Source organism: Eriocheir sinensis, chromosome 56 (genome assembly GCF_024679095.1).
Source record: "Eriocheir sinensis breed Jianghai 21 chromosome 56, ASM2467909v1, whole genome shotgun sequence".
Taxonomy (NCBI): Eukaryota; Metazoa; Arthropoda; class Malacostraca; order Decapoda; family Varunidae; genus Eriocheir; species Eriocheir sinensis.
The window spans coordinates 11,601,448-11,616,702 of NC_066564.1; the positions used below are offsets into that span (position 1 = coordinate 11,601,448).

The window sequence follows — 15,255 nt, forward strand, 5'->3', positions numbered from 1 at the left end:
GCGGGCCGCACCAAGGGTGCTCGCGGGCCGCGGGTTGGGGACCTATGCTCTAAAGGTTAAAGGTTACCCCTGGCCTGGGTGTATGGGCTGGTGCCCCATCTGTACCACACAGCTGCTCCCAAAACAAGGGTGTGTTGGGATTTCTTAGTAGGTGAATATAGTCAGAAGTGGCAGCCAGTCACCTTGTATCAATGTCTGTTTCCTTACAGATGGAGGAAGGCAACGTTGAGCTGATGTCTGCCCTCACTGAGGCCACCAAGTGTGTGGAGGAGTTTAGGTCTGCAGAGTGACTCCAGTCCTCAGGCGGGCCAAGGCTTCAGAGGATACCAGGCTGAGGATCAATGGGGATTCAGTTCTTACTTCCGGACTTTATATTTTCTAAGGCTTATGGATTTACGCCTTTATATTTCCTAAGGCTTACGGTTATACTATAGTGTTACGTAGTGTTGTCGGGAGCATTTATTGGTGCAGCAGTTACTTGCATCCTGAGTGTTGCAGGGTGTGGCTGTTACTCTGCACTCGTGTACCCAGGCAGGTTTTTACACACCTTTTCAGGCACTGGTGTACCCAGGCAGGTTTTTACACACCTTTTCAGGCACTTGTGTACCCAGGCAGGTTTTTACACACCTTTTCAGGCACTTGTGTACCCAGGCAGGTGTTTACACACCTTTTCAGGCACTTGTGTACCCAGGCAGGTTTTTACACACCTTTTCAGGCACTTGTGTACCCAGGCAGGTTTTTACACACCTTTTCAGGCACTTGTGTACCCAGGCAGGTTTTTACACACCTTTTCAGGCACTTGTGTACCCAGGCAGGTTTTTACACACCTTTTCAGGCAAGGTATTTTGCTTTCATATCTTCACCTTAGTTTCAGGATGTCATTTTCACCTTTTGTAGATTTTTTGTATATTGCAAACATTTATTTTACTAAACTTCTACAAATTTTGGTGATTTTCCTTCCATACTCTGTCTTTCACTACAGTGGTAATATATGTATATCTCCATAGTAAAACTCTAATGCTAATAATTCAGTTTCAATAATGACTCCATGGCTGCCGCGAAATGTGTGTAGTTTTGTTTTCCCTGAACGCTGTTGTAGTCTGAACATTGCCATTGTGGCCTGCCGGGCTGCCGAGGTGATCTCTTCGCTGATTGGACAGCAGCTTGAGGCAGCCTTGCTCCGGCTCATCTTGAGAAACTGGCCCTCCACACTGCATCTTGACACTTTTTTCTGTAGCTCACACTTCTGCCTTGCAACTCTTACTTGGTGCCTTCTTCAGTGGACGGGAGAATAAGAGTGGACTGTGGATGGCTTGAAAAAACAAATTTTTATCTACAAAATAAGACACTATTTGAAGTCTGTCTCTTATATAAATGTTTCTAGTGCTTTATATTCCTATTTTTCATGAGATTGTTAAGGTAGTGCAAAAATAAACTTGCAGGTTACAGAGATGTTCTGAACACGGTGGCATCACCAGACTTTGAATTCATTGGGAGGGAAGGGAATTGTGCACATTTAAAAAACAACTTGTAGGTGCAGCTCTCAGCATGTCATGTTTGCTTGGTAATGATTTTTTAATACATTCGTAATTCACTTTTATGCTGTTATTAACTGATGAAGAAACTAAATATTGCATTACATAAGTGAGCTACAAAATCAATATCAATGGGGGCATACGCCGGGGGGTGCATCGCCTCGCCCACCCTACGGCACAGAGCCCAGGGGTCCCTCTAGGTGAGTCTCATGCAGGCCCCCTTCTCATCCCAAGTACCTCCTGGAAGGAACCATCGACTTCCTCTGCGGGCGCCCCCATGGCCTTCCTTCCCTCGTACACTCTTCACAAATTCATTCTCCCCCATTCTCATCATGTGTCCAAACCATCTCAGCGCACCACCCACTCCACCACTCCACACTCCACTCCCTTCACTGTCAACCCATACCAAACCTCTCACACACACTTCCATTACTTCCTCCATGCCATCCTGACACACCACACGCACCTCTTGTACAACTCATTTCCACTGCACGTATTCTTGATTGCTGCGCTGCACTCCATGTCCACGTCTCTGATGCATGCGACAGAGTTGGCAGGATAATACTGTTCCTTGTTCCCCTCTTTACCGCCATGCTCACACTTCTTCCTCTCACAACTCTCCCCAATGCACCCACCACCTGTCTGCCCTTCACTGCTCTTTCCCTCACCTCACCTTCCATGCTTACATACAACTGTCCCTAAATATTTCACCTCCGTCACCTCCTCCACTCTCTCCTCCCCTAACCTTATCCTACACTTTGTTGTGCTCTCTGCTCTAACTCTGTATGGCTTTGCAATATCAATGACCTGCTCTCTCGCCCTCTCAAATACCATAACCTTGCGCTTTCCAGCATTCACTCTCAGCTTCCTCCTCTTACACACCCTGTCAAATGCATCCACTATCCTCTGTAGCGTCCCCTCATTCTCTGCCAACAGTACTGTATCATCTGAAAACAGGTCCGCCACCAATGACTCCTCTGTACCTCTCACTTTCTGCCTTGTACCAAGTTCCCCCACTCTGGCTTTCATTTCTCTCACAGAACCGCCCATGTACAGTTACTTTCTTCATCCTCTCATTTAAAACCCTGCCATACACTTTTCCTGCCACTCTGAGTAGACTTATTCCCCTGTAACTATTAGTCACCTCTGCTTCCTTTCCCTTTGTACAGCAGCACAACACTAGCCTTTCTTCAACCCTCAGGCACCTCACCCTGTTCCTGTTCCTGTTACATATCCATAATATCCATTCCACAACTACACCTCCTCCATACTTCAGCCGAGTGGCCCAAGACTACCCACACGCTGTCCTGAAGACCCGGACTCTAGAAGAAACCGTCTAAGTGAATCAAGAATGAGTTCCGGGGCACAGCATGAGTGAGGAATAAATGGCGCCACTATAAAAATTGCCTGTGCCATGATGGGCTTGGGCCGACCACTAGGCCCCTGAAGAAAGCCAACTGGTGCTAGAGGCGAAGTTGTTAAAAAATACTACTAATAATAATCTGTTATGCCATCAGCTCCAGGGGCCTTTCCTACCTTTAACTTCTTCTTTGCCTCCTCTATCTCACCTCTCTCCAGCCTCCCCTGTGGATCTGGCCGCCCTACACTGATCTTTATTCCTACACTGCTCACTTCCGCTCTCCCTCCCACACTCTTATTCATTACAGTTTCCTCTTTCCACACCTCCCTTATCTCCTTATTCCCCTCACAAGCACCCATCTCTCCTCTTCATGCTACAAATGTCACTCTTTCCTCCCCTATTTCACTTTTATCTTCTTTCCAGCAAAGTTTTTGTTCTGGTATTTTGGTGATATTTTCCTTCCCAAATCCTCATCCACTCTCTTTACTTCCCTAACCAACTTCTTGCTCTCCCTGTACTTCCTCTCCAATCCCTCTCGCCTCCTCCATCATATTTCTCTCTAACATTTTCTTGTAGTTCCTTCTGTTCTCCTCAACTGCCTCTTTCTATCTCATCTGTCCACCACACAATTCCTTTCTTTCCTTTTCCACACGACCTATACCTGACCACTGAACTCAAACACCTCATTCACTCCCACACTGCAGAGGACCTACCACTGACAGCACAGTCTGGCCAACACCATGAATCCAAGAGAAACCTTCCAGATTAATGAAGACCAAACTACATATGTAAACCTTATATGTCAGTAACACTCCTTCCCAGATGATCAGTCACTAGAACTACCAAGCCTATCAATGAAACCAGAGGACAAACCTGCCTCTAGCTTTGTATAAATGAAGTACCCACTGTCTTCTGGCGTACCTGGCACCTCAGGCCGCCTCCTCTTGGGATGACACTAGACTGACTTCCTCCTCCAGTCTTGTCTTCAGGGTTTTGTAATGACTGTAGACTGACTGACTGGCTTCCTCTTTCAGCCTTCTGGGTTTTGTAATTTCATCTTCGTCTTCTCCTGGTTGTCCCTGAGAAAGCCTGAAATGAACCAAAAAGGAAACCAATACAAGTTCACACAGGGAACAAGATATATAAATGCATAGGGAACTAGAAGATACTTGGGAATATATACTTATTTTATGCATAAGAAAGAAAATAGACAGAGCAATACTTCCAAGACTGGAGAGCAAGACAATACATTCTCCCCTTCTTCCCCCCCCCAAAAAAAAAGGAAAATTCTAAACCCTTTCACTAAGTTGTGGGGTCACTGGGCTGGGACGAGGCACTCAGAACAACGACACTTGTCAACCGCAGAGTCTTAGAGGGAAGCATCTTATTGGTGGGTTATGTGGAGTGAGTGGAGGTAGTGGTGTAGGTGGAAGGTAGAACAGTTAACCCGTTCACTGCGGTTGGCACAGATTTTGCCTTCACTGGTAGCCTGGTAACATATAGTCCCAAATCTTTCTCTGCCTCTGTGGTGGATAGTGCAGTGTTTCCCATGTGGTACTGGTATGCTGGATATCCTCTCCCAAGGTACAGGACTGTACATTTTCTTCATTGAATGGTAGCAGCCACTTTTTGTTCCATTCCTGTAGCTTGGTGGTGTCTTCTTGTAGGAGGTTTGCATTCAAGGGGTTAAGGAGTACAAGTGGACTAAATATCAATGGTTACAAGTCACGAGTGGATAGAGTGAAGCAGTGGGGTATATTGCACCAGGAGCCACTGAGGACAGGACGAAGACAAGAATCTGCATCAGGGGAAGTCCTGTCAAGTAGGTCACAAAGTCTGCATGCTTGGGGAGTCCAGCGAGGGAAGACGGGCAGAGATCGAGGCCCATCTTCGCAGCTCCTCAGTTTGCCTCTTTGAAAAGCCTCTAATGGAAGTTGCTGGGACTTTCATGGAGAGTTTCGTGATCCTAGTGATAGTCTTACACAACCCCTGCACCTTGAATGGGAAGAACACCTATGAGAGCCAAGCTGACCATCTCTGTGGCCTCCGGAAATGGTCGTAGTGGGAGCTACAGACATTTAACCCGGTAGCAGCGATGGGCAAAATTTGTGGCTTTACCGTGTACCAGCGACGGGCCAAATTTGTGGCTTTACTGTGTACCAGCGACGGGCCAAATTTGTGGCTTTACCGTGTACCAGCGACGGGCCAAATTTGTGGCTTTACCGTGTACCAGCGACGGGCCAAATTTGTGGCTTTACTGTGTACCAGCGATGGGCCAAATTTGTGGCTTTACTGTGTACCAGCGACGGGCCAAACTTGTGGCTTTACTGTGTACCAGCGACGGGCCAAATTTGTGATTTTACCGTGTACCCGCAACGGGCCAAATTTGTGGCCTTACTTTGTACCAGCGACGGGCCAAATTTTTGCCATGATATAAACCCCAAAAATAGATGATGCATAAACTGATCCCAAATGCGTTAATATATTTTATGAAATGCTTTGCGTGAGTGATGATTTTTCTCATTTTTCTTGCTTAGAGGGGCCTTTAAGCGGGGATCATGTTTCTTAATGGTCCCTCCAACCGAAAAAAAATGAGAAAAAATCACCCTCACACAAACCATTTCATAATAGATATCAAAGCATTTGTGATCAGATTATGTATCATCTATTTTGGGGGGTTTATATCATGGCACAAATTTGGCCCATCGCTGCTACACGTTAAAGCCACAAATTTGGCCCGTCGCTGCTACTGGGTTAAGAAACATGATCCCCGCAGCTACTGGGTTAATACCATGGTCCTAGAGCCCAAATAGTTGACCTTCCTGCCTAATATGAGGACCAGGACTAAAACCTGAAGCAGGGTACTGAAGTGGCGCTCAATGACCACCAACATCAGGAGCCGGTTCGCCAGTCCACCACAGAGTTATTGCAATCGCCCGAACCAATCTACTTTCTCCACAATGATCCGTTACTTCCACTCAAGTGCCGGACACTATAGAGACTTCCCATGTGGTTACCTAAAATTTCCTCCTTTTTATGTCAATGCCAATCACTACACAAGGCACTTTCCTGGTATTCTGTGTGCACTGTAGCCTGGAGATGATGGAACAAGAGTCGGCGGGGTGGAGAGGTAGGAAGGAAAGTTTGGTTTAGTCAGCGCAACATCTGTGGTCATATGCCGGAGAGAGACAGAAGGGGAAGGAATTATAGGAGAAGGAAACAGATTCCAGGAGACGGGACACAACATCTGTGGTCATATGCCGGAGAGAGACAGAAGGGGAAGGAATTATAGGAGAAGGGAACAGACCCCAGGAGACGGGACACAACATCTGTGGTCATATGCCGGAGAGAGACAGAAGGGGAAGGAATTATAGGAGAAGGGAACAGACCCCAGGAGACGGGACACAACCCACGATTAATACCTGGTACCCATTCACTGCTGGGTGGACAGGGGCGTAGGGTATCGGAAAAGCCGCCCAAATTTTTCAACTCCACCCGGGAATTGAACCTGGGCTCTCAATTGTGAGCCGAGTGTGCTAACCACTGCACCACGAAGCCCTCGTAGGTAGGAAGGAGTATTTGGAGGGCGGAACAAGTGGAACAGCGGTGCAGATTGCAACTGGAAAGAAAGAATGATTAGAGAAAGTGGAGAGCAAGCTGTAAATATGCTGGAGGAAGAGTGGATTGAAAAAAAAATGTAGAGTGGAGAAGTGGAGTAGATTGAAAGTGGAGAGAAAGAGTATGATTAGAGAAAGTGGAGAGTAAGTATAATATGATGGAACAAGAGTGGAGTGAGAAGTGGAGTAAGATGAGAAGTAGGGTGGAGAAGTGGTGCAGATTGAAAGTGGAAACGAAGAGAAATAGTGGAGTAGGTAGACTAGGAGGAGTAGACGGCACTTGAAAGAAACTAGACTTGTGAAATAAACCGCAGCTAGAAACTTTACGTACATGTTACAGAAAAAATGTGACTGTAACAAGGTGGAGCAGGCAGACGTGGAGGAGTGGAGTGTGGAGGAAGTGGTCTATGTGGAGTATTGGCGGTAAAGGGAAGAGAACAGCTAGAAATTACAGTAGAGAGGTGGAGCATGTGGCATATAGAAGGGTGGAGGTGGAGTGATGGTATGTGGAATGAGTGGAGAGGGACAGATTGGTGAGTGGAGGTACAGAGAAAGTGGAGTTTTGAGAAGATTGAACTGGAGAAGATAAGCAACTGGAAAGGTGGAAGAGTAGTCGGCAATGATAGAAGTGGAAGAGGAGTATGGAGAGAGAGGTGGAAGTGGAAAAGGTGGAATGGAAGGGAATTTGAGTAGAAAGGAAGGGAATTTGAGTGGAGGAAAGGAAGGGAATTTGAGAGGAAAGGAAGGGAATTTGAGTGGAGGAAAGGAAGGGAATTTGAGTGGAAAGGAAGGGAATTTGAGTTTAAAGGAAGGGAATTTGAGTGGAGGAAAGGAAGGGACTATGAGGAAAGGAAGGAATTTGAGTGGAAAGGAAGGAATTTGAGTGGAAAGGAAGGAATTTGAGTGGAAAGGAAGGAATTTGAGGAAAGGAAGGAATTTGAGGAAGGAAGGGAATTTGAGTGGAAAGGAAGTGACTTTGAGTGCAGGAAAGGAAGGGAATTTGAGTGGAAAGGAAGGAATTTGAGGGGAAAGGAAGGGAATTTGAGTGGAAAGGAAGGGAATTTGAGTGGAAAGGAAGGAATTTGAGTGGAAAGGAAGAGAATTTGAGGAAAGGAAGGGAATTTGAGTGGAGGAAAGGAAGGGAATTTGAGTGGAAAGGAAGGGAATTTGAGTGGAAAGGAAGGGAATTTGAGTGGAGGAAAGGAAGGGAATTTGAGTGGAAAGGAAGAGAATTTGAGTGGAAAGGAAGGAAATTTGAATGGAGGAAAGGAAGAGAATTAGAGTGGAAAGGAAGAGATTTTGAGTGGAAAGGAAGGGAATTTGAGTGGAAAGGAAGGGAATTTGAGTGGAAAGGAAGAGAATTTGAGGGGAAAGGAAGGGAATTTGAGGGGAAAGGAAGGGAATTTGAGTGGAAAGGAAGGGAATTTGAGTGGAAAGGAAGAGAATTTGAGGAAAGGAAGGAATTTGAGTGGAAAGGAAGGAATTTGAGTGGAAAGGAAGGGAATTTGAGGAAGGAAAGGAAGGGAATTTGAGTGGAAAGGAAGGAATTTGAGTGGAAAGGAAGGGAATTTGAGGAAAGGAAGGAATTTGAGTGAAAGGAAGGAATTTGAGGAAAGGAAGGAATTTGAGTGGAAAGGAAGGAATTTGAGGAAAGGAAGGAATTTGAGTGGAAAGGAAGGAATTTGAGTGGAAAGGAAGGAATTTGAGGAGGAAAGGAAGGAATTTGAGGAAAGGAAGGGAATTTGAGTGGAAAGGAAGGAATTTGAGGAAAGGAAGGGAATTTGAGGAAAGGAAGGAATTTGAGTGGAAAGGAAGGAATTTGAGGAAAGGAAGAGAATTTGAGTGGAAAGGAAGGGAATTTGAGGAGAAAGGAAGGAATTTGAGTGAAAGGAAGGAATTTGAGGAAAGGAAGGAATTTGAGTGGAAAGGAAGGAATTTGAGGAAAGGAAAGGAAGGAATTTGAGGAAAGGAAGGGAATTTGAGTGGAAAGGAAGGAATTTGAGTGGAAAGAAAGGAATTTGAGTGGAATGGAAGGGAATTTGAGTGGAAAGGAAGGGAATTTGAGTGGAAAGGAAGGGAATTTGAGTGGAAAGGAAGGGAATTTGAGTGGAAAGGAAGGAAATCTGAGTGGAAAGAAAGATAATTTGAGTGGAGGAAAGGAAGGGAATTTGAGTGGAAAGGAAGAGAATTTGAGTGGAAAGGAAGAGAATTTGAGTGGAAAGGAAGGGAATTTGAGTGGAAAGGAAGGAAATTTGAGTGGAGGAAAGGAAGGGAATTTGAGTGGAAAGGAAGGGAATTTGAGTGGAAAGGAAGAGAATTTGAGTGGAGGAAAGGAAGGGAATTTGAGTGGAAAGGAAGGAAATCTGAGTGGAAAGGAAGAGAATTTGAGTGGAGGAAAGGAAGGGAATTTGAAAGGAAAAGAATTTGAGTGGAAAGGAAGAGAATTTGAGTGGAAAGGAAGAGAATTTGACATCATAAATACATTTTCACTCACAAACAGTACTCCAGCCAACACGAACACATACGGTAACGCGCCCCGCTGGCCACGGTGGTCCTTTGACCACAGCACACACACTTGACCTTTTTCTCACCAACAACATTCTTTACATAGCAAACACTCAGGTTGTTCCAGGACTTAGTAAGGTAAAGTTGGGGGCATACGCTGTAGCAGCGCGTGGCCTCGGTGCTCATCTCCGTAACATTGGCCCTTGACCCTGTGATGGGAGGGGGCCCATTACCCCGGTACACGGGGCCAGTGTGACATCCGGGTTGCCACAGTTTACCTTCCCCGGGTTTCCCCAGGTACCCATTTATCGACCAACCCAAAAAGGAGGATGAACAGCTAGGTGAGCCGCACGCCGACTGCCCGGGCCGGGATTCGAAGCCGGGCCCGCGGGAGTAGAAGCCAGGCACGCTGACCACTAGACCACGGAGGCGGACTTAGTGACCATGACATACTAATCATTGACGCTGACCTCCGACCGATTAGACATAAACAGAGACCCAGACAGATATTCCTTTATTCAAGGGCTGACTTAGACATGATCAAACAAGACCTACTGCTTTCAGCACTGACTTTTTTGCGACAGACCCACACACAAGACTTCTGTCCACCAACTGGAACAACCTGAAACACACCATACACGACTCTTATGAACAGACACATACCACACACACACACACACACACACACACACACACAAGACTTCTGTCCACCAACTGGAACAACCTGAAACACACCATACACGACTCTTATGAACAGACACACACACACACACACACACACACACACACACACACACACACACACACACACACACACACACACACACACACACACACAACACTTCTGTCCACCAACTGGAACAACCTGAAACACACCATACACGCCTCTTATGAACAGACACACACACACACACACACACATAGGCGGTGGCCGAACTGGTAGCGTACTGGACCCACATTCGCCGCGTGATGGACGACGCGGGTTCGAATCCTCACGCTACCACTCGGATTTTTCAGTCACCGCCGAGTGGCTTAAAACTACCCACATGCTGTCCTGAAGACCACCCATCAACCCGGACTCTAGAGGAAGCCGTCCAAGCGAATCAAGAACGAGTTCCGGGGGGCAGCATGAGCCAACGCAAGATGGCGCCACTATAAACACTCGCCTGCGCCAGAACGGGCTGGGCCGACCATCAGGCCCCACCTGGAAGAAGCCTTGGGCCGACCATCAGGCCCCACCGGGAAGATGCCTACCGGCGCAATAGGCAAACAACGTAAAAAAAAAAACACACACACACAACACTTCTGTCCACCAACTGGAACAACCTGAAACACACCATACACGACTCTTATGAACAGACACATACCACACACACACACACACACACACACACACACACACAAGACTTCTGTCCACCAACTGGAACAACCTGAAACACACCATACACGCCTCTTATGAACAGACACACACACACACACACACACACACACACACACACACACACACACACACACACACACACACACACACACACAACACTTCTGTCCACCAACTGGAACAACCTGAAACACACCATACACGACTCTTATGAACAGACACATACCACACACACACACACACACACACACACACACACACACACAAGACTTCTGTCCACCAACTGGAACAACCTGAAACACACCATACACGCCTCAATGAACAGACACATACCACACACACACACACACACACACACACACACACACACACACAAGACTTCTGTCCACCAACTGGAACAACCTGAAACACACCATACACGCCTCAATGAACAGACACATACCACACACACACACACACACACACACACACAAGACTTCTGTCCACCAACTGGAACAACCTGAAACACACCATACACGCCTCAATGAACAGACACATACCACACACACACACACACACAAGACTTCTGTCCACCAACTGGAACAACCTGAAACACACCATACACGCCTCAATGAACAGACACATACCACACACACACACACACACACACACACACACACACACACACACACACACACACACACACACACACACACACACACAAGACTTCTGTCCACCAACTGGAACAACCTGAAACACACCATACACGACTCTTATGAACACACACACACACACACACACACACACACACACACACACACACACAAGACTTCTGTCCACCAACTGGAACTGTAGCAGTCACCGCTCAAATTCCGTGTTCCTTCCCCTCAGTGACAAGAAAATGGGGTGCTGCAAAGAGAGACTAAGATTCTCAGTGTTTTCATGTAATGTCCATCGTCACTGTGTCTGTCAGTCTGTCTTGTCGCGTCTTCATCGTTAACTTTCCTTGTATTCGTTTACCTTTGACTGTCCGTCCACGTTCTCTTGTTGTCCACCGTTACACATTGTTCCACACATACACCAACACTTAAATGTTAACCTACACAAACAACATTCACAAACGCATACACAAACAAACACCTATCCTATGTGTTGTCCTTGTCGTGATGAGCTGTGTAAGTTTTGTCTAATAAAGTAACCCTGGCGGATATGACTTTCTCTATCCGTGAACCGATTAGCACTTAGAACACTCGCTACCACCAACAGAACAACCTGAAACACACCATACACGACTCTTATGAACAGACACATACCACACACACACACACACACACACACGACTTCTTTCCACCAACTGGAACACCCTGAAACACGCCATACACGACTCAATGAACAGACACATACCACACACACACACAAAAAAAAACTTTCTAGTAGGTACACACTCCCCTGGTTTTCCAGGGATCTACGCAGACAACATCGCAAGAAACAAAGACTCTACAGACGCGCGCAGACATACAACACAACAGATAACTGGACCGCCTACAAAAACCACCAAAAGACATTTGCCAAAAACATAAAATTAGCGGAACGCAAACACATAGCAACTTACCTCGCAGACAACGTAAGAAATAACAAAATAAACTTTTTTTAAATTCCTTAAAACGCGCAAACACGACACTAACACGATTACATCACTGAAAGACAACACTAACACATTAGTAACCAGCCCACAACACAAAGCACAAAGACTCAACACACAGTTCCAATCGGTATACACACAAGAACACAACCTGACACCAAACATGCCACACAGCCCCTTCCTCCCGATAGCCCCCCTTGACATTACGACTAACGGAATACAGAAATTACTGGAAGGACTCGACACAACTAAATCCACTGGCCCCGACAACATTCCCGCCTTCATCCTAAAATCCTTTGCCCCCATCCTTGCCCCCATCCTGCAGGCCATATTTAATGACGAGATTTTCTATTCTCTTTTTCCATTACTCTCTCGGTCCCACACGTCCTCTGCGTGTATCGAAACACACGAGAAATTAATCACAACAAGGAGAGGGTATTCCCCGGCTGCCTAGGATTGAACCCGCGACCAGCGTGACGGAAGAACCACTCCTTACCGAGTCGGCCAAAGAGGTACCCCACTGGCTAAGTGGGTTATGGGAGGCTCGTTCATCAGGCATAGTTGCCGCACTACACATATACACCCAATCCCTATCATCCACCTCATTACCCTCTGACTGGCTTTTGGCAAACATTAATCCATTGCTAATGACAGGTGACCGGACTGACCCAGCCATTTATCGCCCCATCTCACTAACATCGATTCCATGTAAAATTTTGAACACATAATACACAAACACATAATGCGTCACCTTGACACAAACAACATCCTTACTGACTCACAACACGGCTTTCGACCCAAACGCTCATGTGAATCGCAACTCATTACTACATTTCATGACATGACGAGGCTACTTGACCGACGTGACATTAAACAAGTTGACGCTATTGTTTTAGATTTTGCCAAAGCCTTTGACAAAGACCCGCACAAAAGACTGACATTAAAATTGAAATACTACGGTATTTCAGGACCTATTCTACACTGGATCACTGCATTTCTTACTAACCGGACTCAACGCGTTCTTCTTGACGGATCTTCATCTGACACTGTCCCTGTTTCTTCAGGTGTCCCACAAGGCGCCGCTCAAGGCCCCCTTCTTTTCCTTCTGTACATTAACGACCTTCCACTCTCAACAGAGTGAGTGACCGTGGTGCTGAGCGGAGGTGTTGCGCCTAGCTCCGCACAGAAAGTGTCGACATGGCCGCTGTTAGGGCCAAGGGACTGGGGGATTTGTGTTATGTTTGCGCAAAATTCACGGGCGAGAAGTTGACTGGTTGCTGTTTGTGCACTAGGTGGTGTCATGTGAAGTGTGCTAATTTGTCTGGGATCAACCTGGATAATATACCGAAAATAAATTGGATATGCACCACATGCCTTCATAAAGCGTCTCTGGCTACCAGCATTGTGGAAAAATTGGATGAATTCAAGCAAGAATTATCTAAGGAAATATCTGTGGTTAAGGATGAGGTTGAATCAAGGGCTGTGAAGGTGCAGGAGGAGCTGGGATCAGTTGTTGACACGCTTAAATGTGCTGAGCATGCTGAATCCAGTTGGGCTGAGGTGGCAAAGAGAGGCAAGAAGGTCAAGAAGAATCTCTTAGTTGTAAAAGCTTCTACACAGGAAAAGAAGGCGACAGATATTTACATATTTACATAGAAAATCAGACCACACAGACCCTATGGTCCAGACTAGGTGGTCTGTCCTTAAACCTAAGTGATTCAACATTAATCAGATGGCTCCAAAACGTTGCATTTCAACTCGTTAATATTAAGTTGAAGGAAGTGACGGTCGAGCTTGTTTTTGAAGGAGTCAATCGTGTTACACTGGACCACTGACGGTGGGAGCTTATTCCATTCTCGCACTACAACGTTGGTGAAGAAAAATTTGGTGCAGTCTGAATTTACTTGTCTACATTTGAGTTTTACGCCATTGTTCCTCGTACGCAAAGTGTCATCGATCATAATTAATGTTGATCTGTCTTCATTCGTGAAACCATTAAGAAGTCTCCCAGGCATTGAATGGCATTCAAATAACTGATTCAAGATTTACAAATAGAGGTAACATTGTCATGAACTTTGAAAATGAGAACACAAGGGCTGAGGCTGCTCAAAAAACTGGAGTCTGTTGAGCAAATTAGTATCAAGAGTGTTGGAAAGATGAAACCAAAGATCATGATATGCAATGAGCATAAAGAGAAGACCAAGGAAAAAATAAAGGAGACCATCTTAGACCACAATGAGTTCTTACACTCAATTGATTATGTTGAGAATAAGATTGAGCTAATTTTTAGTAAGCCTGCGGCTGGCGGTACGATGCACTACATAATGAGGTGTGACCCAACTGTAAGAGAGCTGATTCACAAGAATCATGACAAGTTAAAATTAGAATGGGGAATATACACAGTGAGAGACAGATACCATGCAATTATATGATATTGTCAGAGATATTCATATGCGTGCAAAGCCTCACATCGCAAGTGCACCGAGAGAGAGAGAGAGAGAGAGAGAGGGGGGGGGGGGCAGGTATGGGGGAGAAAGAGGGCGGGAGGAGAGGGTGCGGGGGAGGAGGAGGGTTGGAGGGAGGGAAAGGGAGGGGTGGGAGTAGGGGAAGCCAGGGGTGGAGGTAGGCGGTGGATACACGTCACAAATACGTCACGCCTCACCTGTTCGAATGTGTAAGTGGCTCACGCAGGTTTTGCCATCACAGTCACGAGTAAACGCCATAACTAACCGCATTTGGCAATGCACAATAGCGTCAAAAATTAGCGGAGTGTGTGAAGCAATCTGTGCCAAAGTCCCATGCGGATCCGAGTCTTCGTTTGAAAGATATTTGCGAAAAACGGTCTGTCATAGGGTCTGATATGGATAGTACGTAACTCTTCCACTAGACTATTTGCCGACGATAGTTTGCTGTTTCGAGCAATGAAGACTACTGACGACTGCAGACTGCTACAAAAAGACTTGGACGCCCTCCAGCGGTGGAGCGCACCTGGCAGATGCAGTTCCGACCAGACAAATGCAAACTGTTAAGATTCACCAGAGCTCACAACCCCATCCATCACACTTACACTCTCCATTATTCAGACCTTGAATCAGTCCACACACACAAGTATCTTGGTGTCCACCTCTCCACTAACCTAAAGTTCAACACTGACATAGACCACATCAGTGCCACAGCCAACCGAACCCTGGGGTACCTGAGGAGGAATTTACATAACTGCACACCTGACATTAAACACA

At 46.1% G+C, this 15,255-nt stretch overlaps 1 long non-coding RNA gene across 4 annotated transcripts in view; it reads right to left on the reverse strand.

The window, feature by feature from the left end:
• Positions 1-398: 398 nt before the first annotated feature.
• The window catches only part of LOC126984304 (uncharacterized), a 15,683-nt gene continuing 826 nt past the window's right edge, over positions 399-15,255 (reverse strand). Inside the window, exons 2-5 of one of the 4 annotated variants that reach the window (XR_007736561.1) lie at positions 6,318-6,514; positions 3,817-3,984; positions 668-1,312; positions 399-547 (exon numbers count right to left, since the gene is read on the reverse strand). This is a non-coding gene — a long non-coding RNA (uncharacterized LOC126984304). Of the gene's footprint in view, positions 628-667; positions 1,313-3,816; positions 3,985-6,317; positions 6,515-15,255 lie in introns of all 4 variants that reach the window. The other 3 variants (XR_007736560.1, XR_007736562.1, XR_007736563.1) reach the window with 3 other exon arrangements.